We start from the raw sequence: 12,112 nt of genomic DNA on the forward strand, positions 1-12,112 counted from the left end.
AGTACAATCCCATAGGTGTAGGGAGCTGCCACAAATGTCAGTCTTGCTTTCTATACACTTCTTGTTGTAATTTTTTAAAAGAAATAAATGACACAAGGGGCCAGATGTAGGTACATTCTGAATTGCGACCTGCAAATTGCGAGTCAGACCGACTCGCAATTTGCGAGTCGCAATTCAGAATGTTGGATGGTGTCCCTGACACCATGTGCGATTCGCAGGGGGGTCGCAAAGGCCCACATCATGAATATTGAAGAGGTGGGTCACATTTGCGACCCCCTTGCGAATGGCGGCCCTCAAAGGAATGGTGGCTGGCCTGCTGCGGACAGCAGACCACCATGTCTGTGTCTGCTTTTTAATAAAGCAGGTTTTTTTTTTTTTGTAATGAAGCCCGTTTTCCTTAAAGGAAAACGAGATGCATTACAAAAAAGAAAAATGAAACGTTTTTGTTTAATTTTTTCAGAGCAGGCATGCCTGCTCTGAAAAAATGTTTGCAGTGCCATTCTCAATGGGGAAGGAGTCCCATGTGGACCCCTTCCCTTTTGCGAATGGGTTACCACCCATTACAAAAGGGTGCAAACTGTGATTGGTTTGCGACCGCGGTCACAAAGCAATCCTGCATTGCATTGCGACTCGCAATTAGGAAGGGAACACCCCTTCCTAATTGCAACTCGCAAACCCATTTTGCGATTGGGTAACCAGGTTACCGAATCGCAAAACGAGGTCTGTGCATTGCAAAGTGCATTTTGCACGTCGCAAACAGCAAAATTCGCTGTTTGCGACGTGCAAACTGCTTAGTACGTCTGGCCCTAAGTCTCTTAAACATATGAAGCTGTCTATAGCCTACTAAATACACACTGAAAGTAAGATAAGGTCGAATAATGTAATGGATAATAATGGAGTAGATGGCATTTCTTTACGGACCTGTAGTTCAGAAGAGTCCTGCAATACAAGAAGTGAATATGTATTTAACAGCAATAGCAGAAAAGTGTTTTTCGTTTGCCGGGAGTTGAGCAGAATGGGTTTGCTTTGAATAAAGTTTAGTTTATGCACCTTTTATAGTATAGTGCAAATGTTTGAGAATGTGTTCTGGTTCAATTAAATGTCAATGTGATTTTGAACTTCAGTGGTAAACATCCCAAAACGCAACAAAAAACTGTAGCATCTTTTTTCAAATTACGAGATGTAAATAGATATAATTTTCTTTTTTAAAGTGAACCTATTAATAACATGTCAATGTTTAGTTGCATGCCAAAGAAAATTGTACCTTTCTATTCCTCTTCGGGTTTTCCTAGCCCCTATGTTCTCCGTTAGCATTCGCAAAAATCAGTGATTCAACAGACAATACTTCAGTTTGAACAATGTTTCACCAGCAGAGTAGAAGAGTCTGGTGACCATCAGGCACACCTAAATATACCCCCACCTAGAGAGGAAGATGGGCACTGCCCCCTCAGTAAACCTTGGGCAGATTATAGCTCTCATCATAATGAGGGGTGTAGGCCTTTTTGAATGGGAGCCTTAGCAGAAGTGTATACCACGCCTTTCTGTGTGAAAACCGTTCAGTCCCCCAAAACTTAGTTCCTACTGTTCTCTCTAAATATTGTGTTTAAACTTACGCGTGATGTCTTCTGAGGCTGTGACCAGTATATAGGATGTCCTCTGCAAAGACATAATAAATGCAGCATAAGTTATTGGTGCCCTTCAAAAGAAAAGGTAATTCCCACTTCATTGTCCTTGGAACAGACCCAGTGATGTGCCTCAGAGACCACATCGGAATTTTACCATAAGCTAAGATGGTGCTGCAGTATTCCTTCCACCCAAAGCCCGGACGTGGTGGGCCATCTTGAAATTGTGTTTCCATTGTTTCCAAGACAGACGTCATATTGTGTAGATTCAATGGGGTGGCCAGCTTAGAGGTCTGAAAAGTGACAGTCGACCATCTTGAGTTTTTTATTTTTTGTACTCTTTTAAATCTGGCTCCATATTGTGACTACATCTACATATAAGATAGAGATTGTCTCAAAAGGCTAAAAAAAATAAATTCAAGATGGCTGCATGATATTTTCTATATTTCAAAGATGACCACTATAGTGTGTCTACATGCGTTTTGACAGCATTTTGGAAGAAAAAACAATTAAAAGTCCAAGATTGCCATCTACAGCTAATGGCTTTGACAGAAAAACAATTAAAAGTCCAAGATTGCCATCTACAGCTAATGACTTTGACAAAGTGGGCATCGTTTTAAAAGCATTGGAAAAGAAAATTATTGTGTCCTGGGAGATAGGCTAGGGAAGAGCGAGAGAGAGACAGAGAGAGAGCCAGAGAGAGAGAAATCTAGTTGCCTTAAGTTTCTATATCCCACCCCTTGTTGTTGAATGGGGGTGGATAAAGAAATACTAAGGCAGGGGAAGGGGGATGGTAGTGAGAGAGAGCGTAGTTTACATAACCTATATTAGAACGAAATATCTATATTAATGTGTGAAGATGCTGCATAGAAAACTATAAAAATGGCCATTTGCTTAAACGTGCATTTGAATAATAACCACGAAGAGTGGCCACCAAAGTATACGCAAACTAATAATGATGAATAAAATGTTTATGTTATTTTTAGCTTATACTAACGTTCGTATTGTTGAAACTGTATTGAAAATCTTCATAGACCTTAAGTTAGCGTGAGTTGCAGTTTAGCTGCTTGGCTCTCATATTAAATGCATTTCTCTGTTTTCCAGTGTGCTGACTCACAAGGGGCCATGACCCTGCAAATGTTCTTTTCTTCAACTTGGAAGATGAATGTAACCATGTTAAATCCGTTCCCAAGCACAACTTTGGTGCCTTGGATTAAAAGTTATAAATGAATTGAAACAAATGTAGATTAATGTTATGTACAAGGTCATTCTAACCGGGACGACGAATGTAGGAAGTTGGCTCTGTATGTGCTATTTCAAAGTAAGGAATAGCATGCACAGAGTCCAAGGGTTCCCCTTAGAGGTAAGATAGTGGCAAAAAGAGATAATACTAATGCTCTATTTTGTGGTAGTGTGGTCGAGCAGTAGGCTTATCCAAGGAGTAGTGTTAAGCATTTGTTGTACATACACACAGGCAATAAATGAGGAACACACACTCAGAGACAAATCCAGCCAATAGGTTTTGTTATAGAAAAATATATTTTCTTAGTTTATTTTAAGAACCACAGGTTCAAATTCTACATGTAATATCTCATTTGAAAGGTATTGCAGGTAAGTACTTTAGGAACTTTGAATCATTACATTAGCATGTATACTTTTTATATAAAACACAATAAGCTGTTTTAAAAGTGAACACAGTGCAATTTTCACAGTTCCTGGGGGAGGTAAAGTAATGTTAGTTTTAACAGGTAAGTAAGTCACTTACAGGTTTCAGTTTTTGGTCCAAGGTAGCCCACCGTTGGGGGTTCAGAGCAACCCCAAAGTTACCACACCAGCAGCTCAGGGCCGGTCAGGTGCAGAGGTCAAAGAGGTGCTCAAAACACATAGGCTTCAATGGAGAGAAGGGGGTGCCCCGGTTCCAGTCTGCCAGCAGGTAAGTACCTGCGTCTTCGGAGGGCAGACCAGGGGGGTTTTGTAGGGCACCGGGGGGGACACAAGTCAGCACAAAAAGTACACCCTCAGCAGCGCGGGGGCGGCCGGGTGCAGTGTGCAAACACGCGTCGGGTTTTCAATGGTTTTCAATGAGAGATCAAGGGATCTCTTCAGCGTTGCAGGCAGGCAAGGGGGGGGCTCCTCGGGGTAGCCACCACCTGGACAAGGGAGAGGGCCTCCTGGGGGTCACTCCTGCACAGGAGTTCCGTTCCTTTAGGTGCTGGGGGCTGCGGGTGCAGGGTCTTTTCCAGCCGTCAGGAAATGGAGTTCAGGCAGTCGCGGTCAGGGGGAGCCTCGGGATTCCCTCTGCAGGCGTCGCTGTGGGGGTTCAGGGGGGACAACTTTGGTTACTCACGGACTCGGAGTCGCCGGAGGGTCCTCCCTGAGGTGTTGGTTCTCCACCAGTCGAGTCGGGGTCGCCGGGTGCAGTGTTGCAAGTCTCACGCTTCTTGCGGGGAGTTGCAGGGGTCTTTAAATCTGCTCCTTGAAACAAAGTTGCAGTTCTTTTGGAGCAGTGCCGCTGTCCTCGGGAGTTTCTTGTCTTTCTTGAAGCAGGGCAGTCCTCAGAGGATTCAGAGGTCGCTGGTCCCTTGGAAAGCGTCGCTGGAGCAGGTTTCTTTGGAAGGCAGGAGACAGGCCAGTAAGTCTGGGGCCAAAGCAGTTGGTGTCTTCTGTTCTTCCTCTGCAGGGGTTTTTCAGCTCAGCAGTCCTCTTCTTCTTGTAGTTTCAGGAATCTAAATTCTTAGGTTCAGGGAAGCCCTTAAATACTAAATTTAAGGGCGTGTTTAGGTCTGGGGGGGTTAGTAGCCAATGGCTACTAGCCCTGAGGGTGGGTACACCCTCTTTGTGCCTCCTCCCAAGGGGAGGGGGTTACATCCCTAATCCTATTGGGGAATCCTCCATCTGCAAGATGGAGGATTTCTAAAAGTTAGAGTCACTTCAGCTCAGGACACCTTAGGGGCTGTCTTGACTGGCCAGTTACTCCTCCTTGTTATTCTCATTATTTTCTCCGGCCTTGCCGCCAAAAGTGGGGGCCGTGGCCGGAGGGGGCGGGCAACTCCACCAGCTGGAGTGTCCTGCGGTGCTGGCACAAAGGGGTGAGCCTTTGAGGCTCACCGCCAGGTGTGACAGCTCCTGCCTGGGGGAGGTGTTAGCATCTCCACCCAGTGCAGGCTTTGTTACTGGCCTCAGAGTGACAAAGGCACTCTCCCCATGGGGCCAGCAACATGTCTCGGTTGTGGCAGGCTGCTGGAACCAGTCAGCCTACACAGATAGTTGGTTAAGGTTTCAGGGGGCACCTCTAAGGTGCCCTCTGGGGTGTATTATACAATAAAATGTACACTGGCATCAGTGTGCATTTATTGTGCTGAGAAGTTTGATACCAAACTTCCCAGTTTTCAGTGTAGCCATTATGGTGCTGTGGAGTTCGTGTAAAACAGACTCCCAGACCATATACTCTTATGGCTACCCTGCACTTACAATGTCTAAGGTATTGCTTAGACACTGTAGGGGCACAGTGCTCATGCACTGGTGCCCTCACCTATGGTGTAGTGCACCCTGCCTTAGGGCTGTAAGGCCTACTAGAGGGGTGACTTATCTACACCTGCATAGGCAGTGAGAGGCTGGCATGGCACCCTGAGGGGAGTGCCATGTCGACTTACTCGTTTTGTTCTCACCAGCACACACAAGCTGGCAAGCAGTGTGTCTGTGCTGAGTGAGGGGTCTCCAGGGTGGCATAAGACATGCTGCAGCCCTTAGAGACCTTCCTTGGCATCAGGGCCCTTGGTACCAGGGGTACCATTTACAAGGGACTTACCTGGATGCCAGGGTGTGCCAATTGTGGATACAAAAGTACAGGTTTAGGGAAAGAACACTGGTGCTGGGGCCTGGTTAGCAGGCCTCAGCACACTTTCAATTCAAAACATAGCATCAGCAAAGGCAAAAAGTCAGGGGGTAACCATGCCAGGAGGCATTTCCTTACAACGAAGAACTGCTGACCAAAAGATGTACAAAGAATTGGCAAGAAAATGAAGTAACGCCGGATGTGCCACCTCTGAAGACGTCAATTATGGAGACCAATCAAAAGCTTGCAAACAATATGGGGTGAAGATTTGGGATTACCTAATGTGTTATACAATAGGTTAAAGATAGTGGGGTATAGCAATTGTCCAATAGAATTTTGGGGGAATGTACTACGAAAAAGGGATAAAAACCCATGTCACAGAGGGGTCATTGGAATTAGGGAGGGAATGCTATCGATTTTATCCAGAAACTCTGTCACTCTGTTTGGTGACTTCGAGACTTATTAAAACCATCCTCACCCATAGATTGCCCATTTACACTTTTCCTCTTTATGAGGGAAGTGCCCCCTATGCCCTTTTGTTGAGTCCTGACTGATGACGATTTGACTGATGTCCTGAAGACGAAGCCTGAACCTGTGCACTGACCTAATCCTTGGAGGGTAATTATGTCAAAGCAATTGTAATTTGTCTGTTTGCTTTTCCTTTCTAGGTACCAACTGCTTGCTTTTGACAGAGACCTTTGCTAGATGTTTTTCCAAATTGGTGTTCTAAATTGTTTTGCATGAAGCCCGACATGCAAATGCTAATCAATGGTTAGGACAGGTATTCATTGGAACTGACGCAAATAGACAAACGACTGACATTATGCTTTGTTGAATTGACGCCTTATTGACGCTCTATCAAGTTTGATCTATGTTTACGTCGTGCTATGTTCTAATGTTTGTGATTCTTGCCTTATTGAAATCTTATTAAAGTTGCCATATCGTGACTATGCTGTTGTTTTTCTTGGCTTTGAGGTTAACGCATAAAATACTATTAATTGGTGTGGTTATTCATGGCCGGAAGGTCATGGTTGCGCCGTCAATTTGATTAATGACTTTGACTAAAGTGAAATGTATTGTTGTGATAAATATTGATGACATTATTGATATTTTGATTGACATATTGATTAGCTATCTCGTCCTACGGTGTCTCTCAACTGGGTCAAAAGATTAATTGGCCTAAAACGAGTCCTAATGTGTAATAAATGAACAGTTCCAATAACAGTTCCAATAGAAGATAACCCGTGTTGGGGAGGGTGACAAGTGAGGAATGATGAAAAGATGAAAAGAACCAGGAGAATAGAGAGAGATGGAGAGAGAGAGAGACAGGGAGAGAGACAGTGAAAGAGAGAGGTAGCAAGACAAACAGGAAGGAAGGAAGAGTACATACATGTGTCTAAAAACACAATAGAGAAAAAAAAAAAAACTTCTGTGTTGTCAGCAGTGCAAGGACATCACTCATTCAATCAAAATTCAGGTTAAAGTAGAAATGCCTCAGGGGTGGGGCAAACATAAAAATAGGGAATTAAATCATTGAATCAGGCACACAGAACTGAAATAAACAAGAAAGCTATTTTATGATGAGCAAGGGGCTGACCCAAAGACCACTCTTTGTAGTAATGTGCACAATGCTATCTGCAACAAGATGGGAATGACTGGCCAACCCAGTCTATCCAGTGGACAAAGCTGCTCACAGTTTTTTTCTAAAAACACTCAAATCACACTCACTGTGCTTGACTTAAATGCGACACAATCCATAATCTTGGGTCATTTGTTGCCTTGCCTTCCTGTGCTTTACAAATGACCATCTGGAAATCAAAGTGACCCCATTCAGACACATTATACTGTCAAATCATGTAGTTTCATTTGTGAAAGCTCAAGAAGAAATACTGTGAAGATCCTGTTTTCATAGGTTGGTTGAGGTTATGAATTTTGAAAAGAGGGGGTTAAATTGCAGTTATTTGCAAAATATCATAAAAAAACATATGGGGTTATGTAAAATTTCATATAATGTTCGTTGTCAGTATCTTGCATGAAAAGTGAATGTGAGGACATACCTCACACTCAGTCGTCTTGTAAGATACCCACAGGAGTCTGATTTGAGGAGAAAATAAATGGCTAATGGCTTCGGTTATACTGTTCCTGCAAGACACTGTCTGCTCAAACCAGTCTCCTGTGGGTGACTATAATGCACAATTCTATGCTTGTACAGTCTTGAAATTCACTAATTTCTCAAGATTCTGCCTGCCTTGAAAAAGTTTGAACAAGGCCCAATTTTCAACCTAGCAGAAGGCTTGATTTGGCTCTGATTTTCACTACAGCAGAAAAGGATACAAAAATATTGCTGTTTGAACCAGACAGCTGTGTTCATTCAGATGTCACATTAAGCTCTGCTGAATAACCACAGAGGTATATCCGTTTAGTAACAGAGCTCTGGAAGTTTCTGTTTTCCCCAAGGTTGAAAACAAACCTTAGTCTTTTGGAATGCTATGCTGCTTTATTTGCTCTGCAGAACAGGAAATAGCACTGTCTACTGTGTCGAGATGAGCTAACCCTTTGCTAGGAGGATAAGGGGCAAGGCCTTGTAAACTGAAGCCCAACCTGAAGGTTGCCTTGGGGAAGTTGTTCATCAAGGACCCAGGGGAAGACTGTGACTCCTCTGTCCAAAATAAGCCCTTATATACTGGGTTTGCAAAAATCTAAAACTTGCAGGAGAACTATCCAGACTGTCATTATGGTGAAGACATATGGCACTCAGAAAAGTTCTCAATGCATATGCACTGTCTGGCTTGCATGCAAGCTTATCACAACATTCCAACCCGGAGCACAGAAAATGGCACGTAAAGAGATTAAAATTTAAGTTTTTGAGAGACAGTTGTACCTGACTATGGCTGGGGTGTGTACAATATTAAAATAACCTCTTGACCTTACCTCAAATGGACCTGTGCAATATTTGTTACACTCGTGAGAAGCATATGGAATACACCACAACAAGTATGGAAGAAGCTGTAATTGCTCATGATGTTGAGTAGCGCAAGATAATCATCGTCAGCAAAGAAGATTCAATGCCATAACATAAAGCAGAAGCTCTCAAGGTAAACTTGATAGGAAATCAAGTCATGAGGAGTTCCTCAACACTTAATCATGCAATAGCCAAAAAGGTGGGTACTTTGTGACTCTAAAGGACTAATTTAAATCTTGGTGGAGTGTAATACATCGTTACAAAAGTGACGGATATCCCGTCTGCAGTATTGCGACCCCATTATATCCTATGGGGATCATAATATGGAGGACGGGATATCCGTCACATTTGTGACAGAGCATACCCTCCACCGAGATCTAAATCAGGCCCTACGTTTGGCTATGTGAGGATTGAGCACAATGGAATGCAGTGTTGTACTCTGCATTTAAAAAATTATAGCGTTGGCGCTCTGAAGAACCAGTGCCAGAGCACTCTTGAGAGGCTCATAGAGGCAGAGTGGATTGAGCATCTTATGTCACGTCCTCGAAAGGTGAAGGAAGAATCTGGAGAGTGGTGTCATTTGTGGACACATCTCTCTACTGAGCGATGGCCTCTGCAGAATGAGGAGACGGAGTAGCATTGCATACCACTCTGTGCAGGAATTTAAAGGCTGTGCTTGCGCTTATCGGTGTGTTAAGAGAGACATGAAGTCACACTCTACACCACTCAATACCATAGATTAAAGGCTTCTTTCAAAAGCATCAGTGTCTGAAAGAAAGAAACCAGTTTCTGGACCTTACAGAGTTTTCTTCTGTCACTACCATAAAGGTTTTGGCCCTATCCTAGGGTTTTATTTTATGACTATGAGTTACATCTTCAGCCCACACTGTACAGGGTGATAGGTGCATCCTTTAGATTACAAGCATATGCAGCCAATTGATACACTCGTTATTTATTGACATTGAGCTCGGGTTCCTCATAGGAGAGTAGTGATAGGCATGCAATAGACCTATTGGTGCAACTTTATTGTGCTGTTTGTACAGGGATAAACATTCTAAACCAGGGAAAGTCTCAAGTTGGAATCACTATTGGTACTGAAATCTCTAGTTTATGGCAACAAGCAATTTTTTGGTAATATTTACTGTTGTCCACATAGGGTCAGGTACTTAAAATTTTTAGTATGTAGCTCCTCCTAGTTTATGCTTGAGCCGTCCGCGAGAGTGTCCCATCTTTTGGGGAAAGGAAAAAAGTATCTTTCAATTATGGCAGGATCTGCAGAACAAATTTGTGTGCTGAACGTAAATGGTCATTGCTTTTACATTTTCTAGAGGTTTGTGGGCTAGAAGGTTCTTGGCAACCTTCCCAAGCTATATCAGAAAGAGAGATGTGGACTCAATGAATTTGAGTATGTCTCAAAAAGATGGATGTTTACTATCTCCCTTGTGTCAATATTTTGTCAAGAAGGCTCAATGGGGCAATGAATCTGTGAAAGCATATTTAATGGAACTGAGGGACAAGAACAGTTCTTGTAAATTGGCTACTGACTTATGAGCCAGTAAGGTATCAGTTCCTGCTTAACTTCAGTTACAAGAGAATACATGCAAAATAATGACTCAAAGAAAAAACACCCATTTCCAAGTAATTATCACATTAAAAAGAGTTGAACACATGAGAAACTGTGTGGACCCCATCAGGGAAAAAATAACAAACAACAGCAGTGGTGTGCTAAACCACATTGAAATGATGAATCACCAAGAGGAAACAGGGAAGACCAAAGATTTTTAGAATCAAGTGTCAGTGTTACTGATTACTGATGTGCAACAGTAGGCCCCAGGCCTAATAGTAATATGTGGCCGATGATCAAGGCTGTGTATAATAAGTGTGGTAAAACTGGCCATTATGTCAAGTATTGCAGAAGTAGGATCAGGGAACAAAACAGCAGTATGAAGGAGTTTTGTGAAGAAGAGATGTTTAGGTGAAACCTAAGAACAATGGTAACCCTTCCGATACTGTATTGCTTGAGAGGTATAGAATAAAACTGATGGTTGATTCATGCTTGCTCATCACAGGCAATTCTAAGGAGGTGGTTATCTACAGGTTAAAGGAAAAGTACAAATTGCATAAAATTGACAGTAGGCTAGAGATTATGGGCACTTTAATAAGGTGTTGGGGGTCTTGAATGCATTGTTTAATCTTGGTCAAACTTAAGGTGAACTGTGCTTTGCCACTATGGGCATGCCGGCGCTATCACTTAGATGATCTATATATAATGAAGCCCACCCACACTGCCCAACACCCACACACTTACACACACCACACAACACACATGTCCCCACAAAGGCACCCCCGTTTCACAGATGAGGAGTTGCGGGTCATGGTCGAGGAAATAGTCAGGGATGGGTTTGACCTCATGAACAGATAAGGCGATTTATCCCTAGGGTTAAGATTCGAAAAGCATTGCAAAAATGCAAGCAAGAAGAAGAAAGGATTGACTCAACAAGGGCTTTTGAGATCTGTTATTTAGATAAAGAAATGGTTAGTTAAAAATGATTAAACCACAATACAGAAGGTAAAATCAAAACTCAGTTCAATAAATCAATCATAGGGTATAGGAAATAAATTGCTATAAAGTCTCTCAGTGATGGAAATAAATGCAATAAAGAGAAAAATGAGAAAAATAACCTAAGACTAGAATGCTCAGCAAAGTGGAAGAGATTCAGGCAGCATAAGCAGTAGCAACAGAAAAGATGTGGCTTACCCCCCTATTTCAGGGGTCCTTTCTAATCTTTTTCATCATAGAAAGCAATGAAGAACTGTAAAGTGAGCATCAGATGAGCAAATTGATCCTTTGTTTGACAAATTGCAATTCAGAAATATAAAATGTAATATAATCGCACTACATTAACATTTGTTCACTATTGGAGTACTGATTCACCTATTCTGGCCTAATGTTATCAGAGGTGGCAAAACAATTGTTATACAATAAACAATGGAAAGACTCATAGATGTTCTGTCTACAGAGGGTAAGTAGCAAGAGCCTTGAACGCAGCAAAGGCATTCTTTGGAGTTGTTCGATAACAGCTTTTAATTTCAAAATAAACAGAGCACAGTTTGCTACATGTGGTATCAAGAGAGAGAAATAAATACACAATTATTATCATGAGACAGCAGCAGCCTTCTTTTTGCAAGATGGAGTCAAGGCCTAGCTAGACATGGGCTAAAAAATGTGGTTCATATTTACTACTTTTTGGCGAAGAGCAACGCCGCAAGCCTTCTTGCTCCACTTCCCTGTGTAAAACAAAAGGCAGGACTGCACCGTATCTACAAGACACAGCACATTCCTGTCCTTTTCCCCTGCACTGGTGCACAATGTGGTGCCATGGTCCAACACAGGCACCCATGACCCATGTTGCAAGGGAAGACATCCCGGGAGCTTGGTAGCGCGGTTATACGCGCTCCCTTTGACATTCCAAGAAGAGCCAGCGAGAAAGTAGCTGGTGCTGGAGCCTCAGGCAAGGCTCGAGAGGAGGAGAAGAGCCCCGCCCCACCCCAGCCCTCCATCAGCTTATGGTAGGTAGTTGGGCAGGGGTTGGAGATAAAGGGGGACAGAAGGGATCCGGTGGTTTGTAATAGCCTAGGGAAGCTGAAGGGAAAGGGAAAAACCCCGGCTCTGGCGAACTGCCCAAAAAAAAA

The sequence above is a fragment of the Pleurodeles waltl genome, chromosome 6 (assembly GCF_031143425.1).
Source record: "Pleurodeles waltl isolate 20211129_DDA chromosome 6, aPleWal1.hap1.20221129, whole genome shotgun sequence".
Classification (NCBI taxonomy): domain Eukaryota; kingdom Metazoa; phylum Chordata; class Amphibia; order Caudata; family Salamandridae; genus Pleurodeles; species Pleurodeles waltl.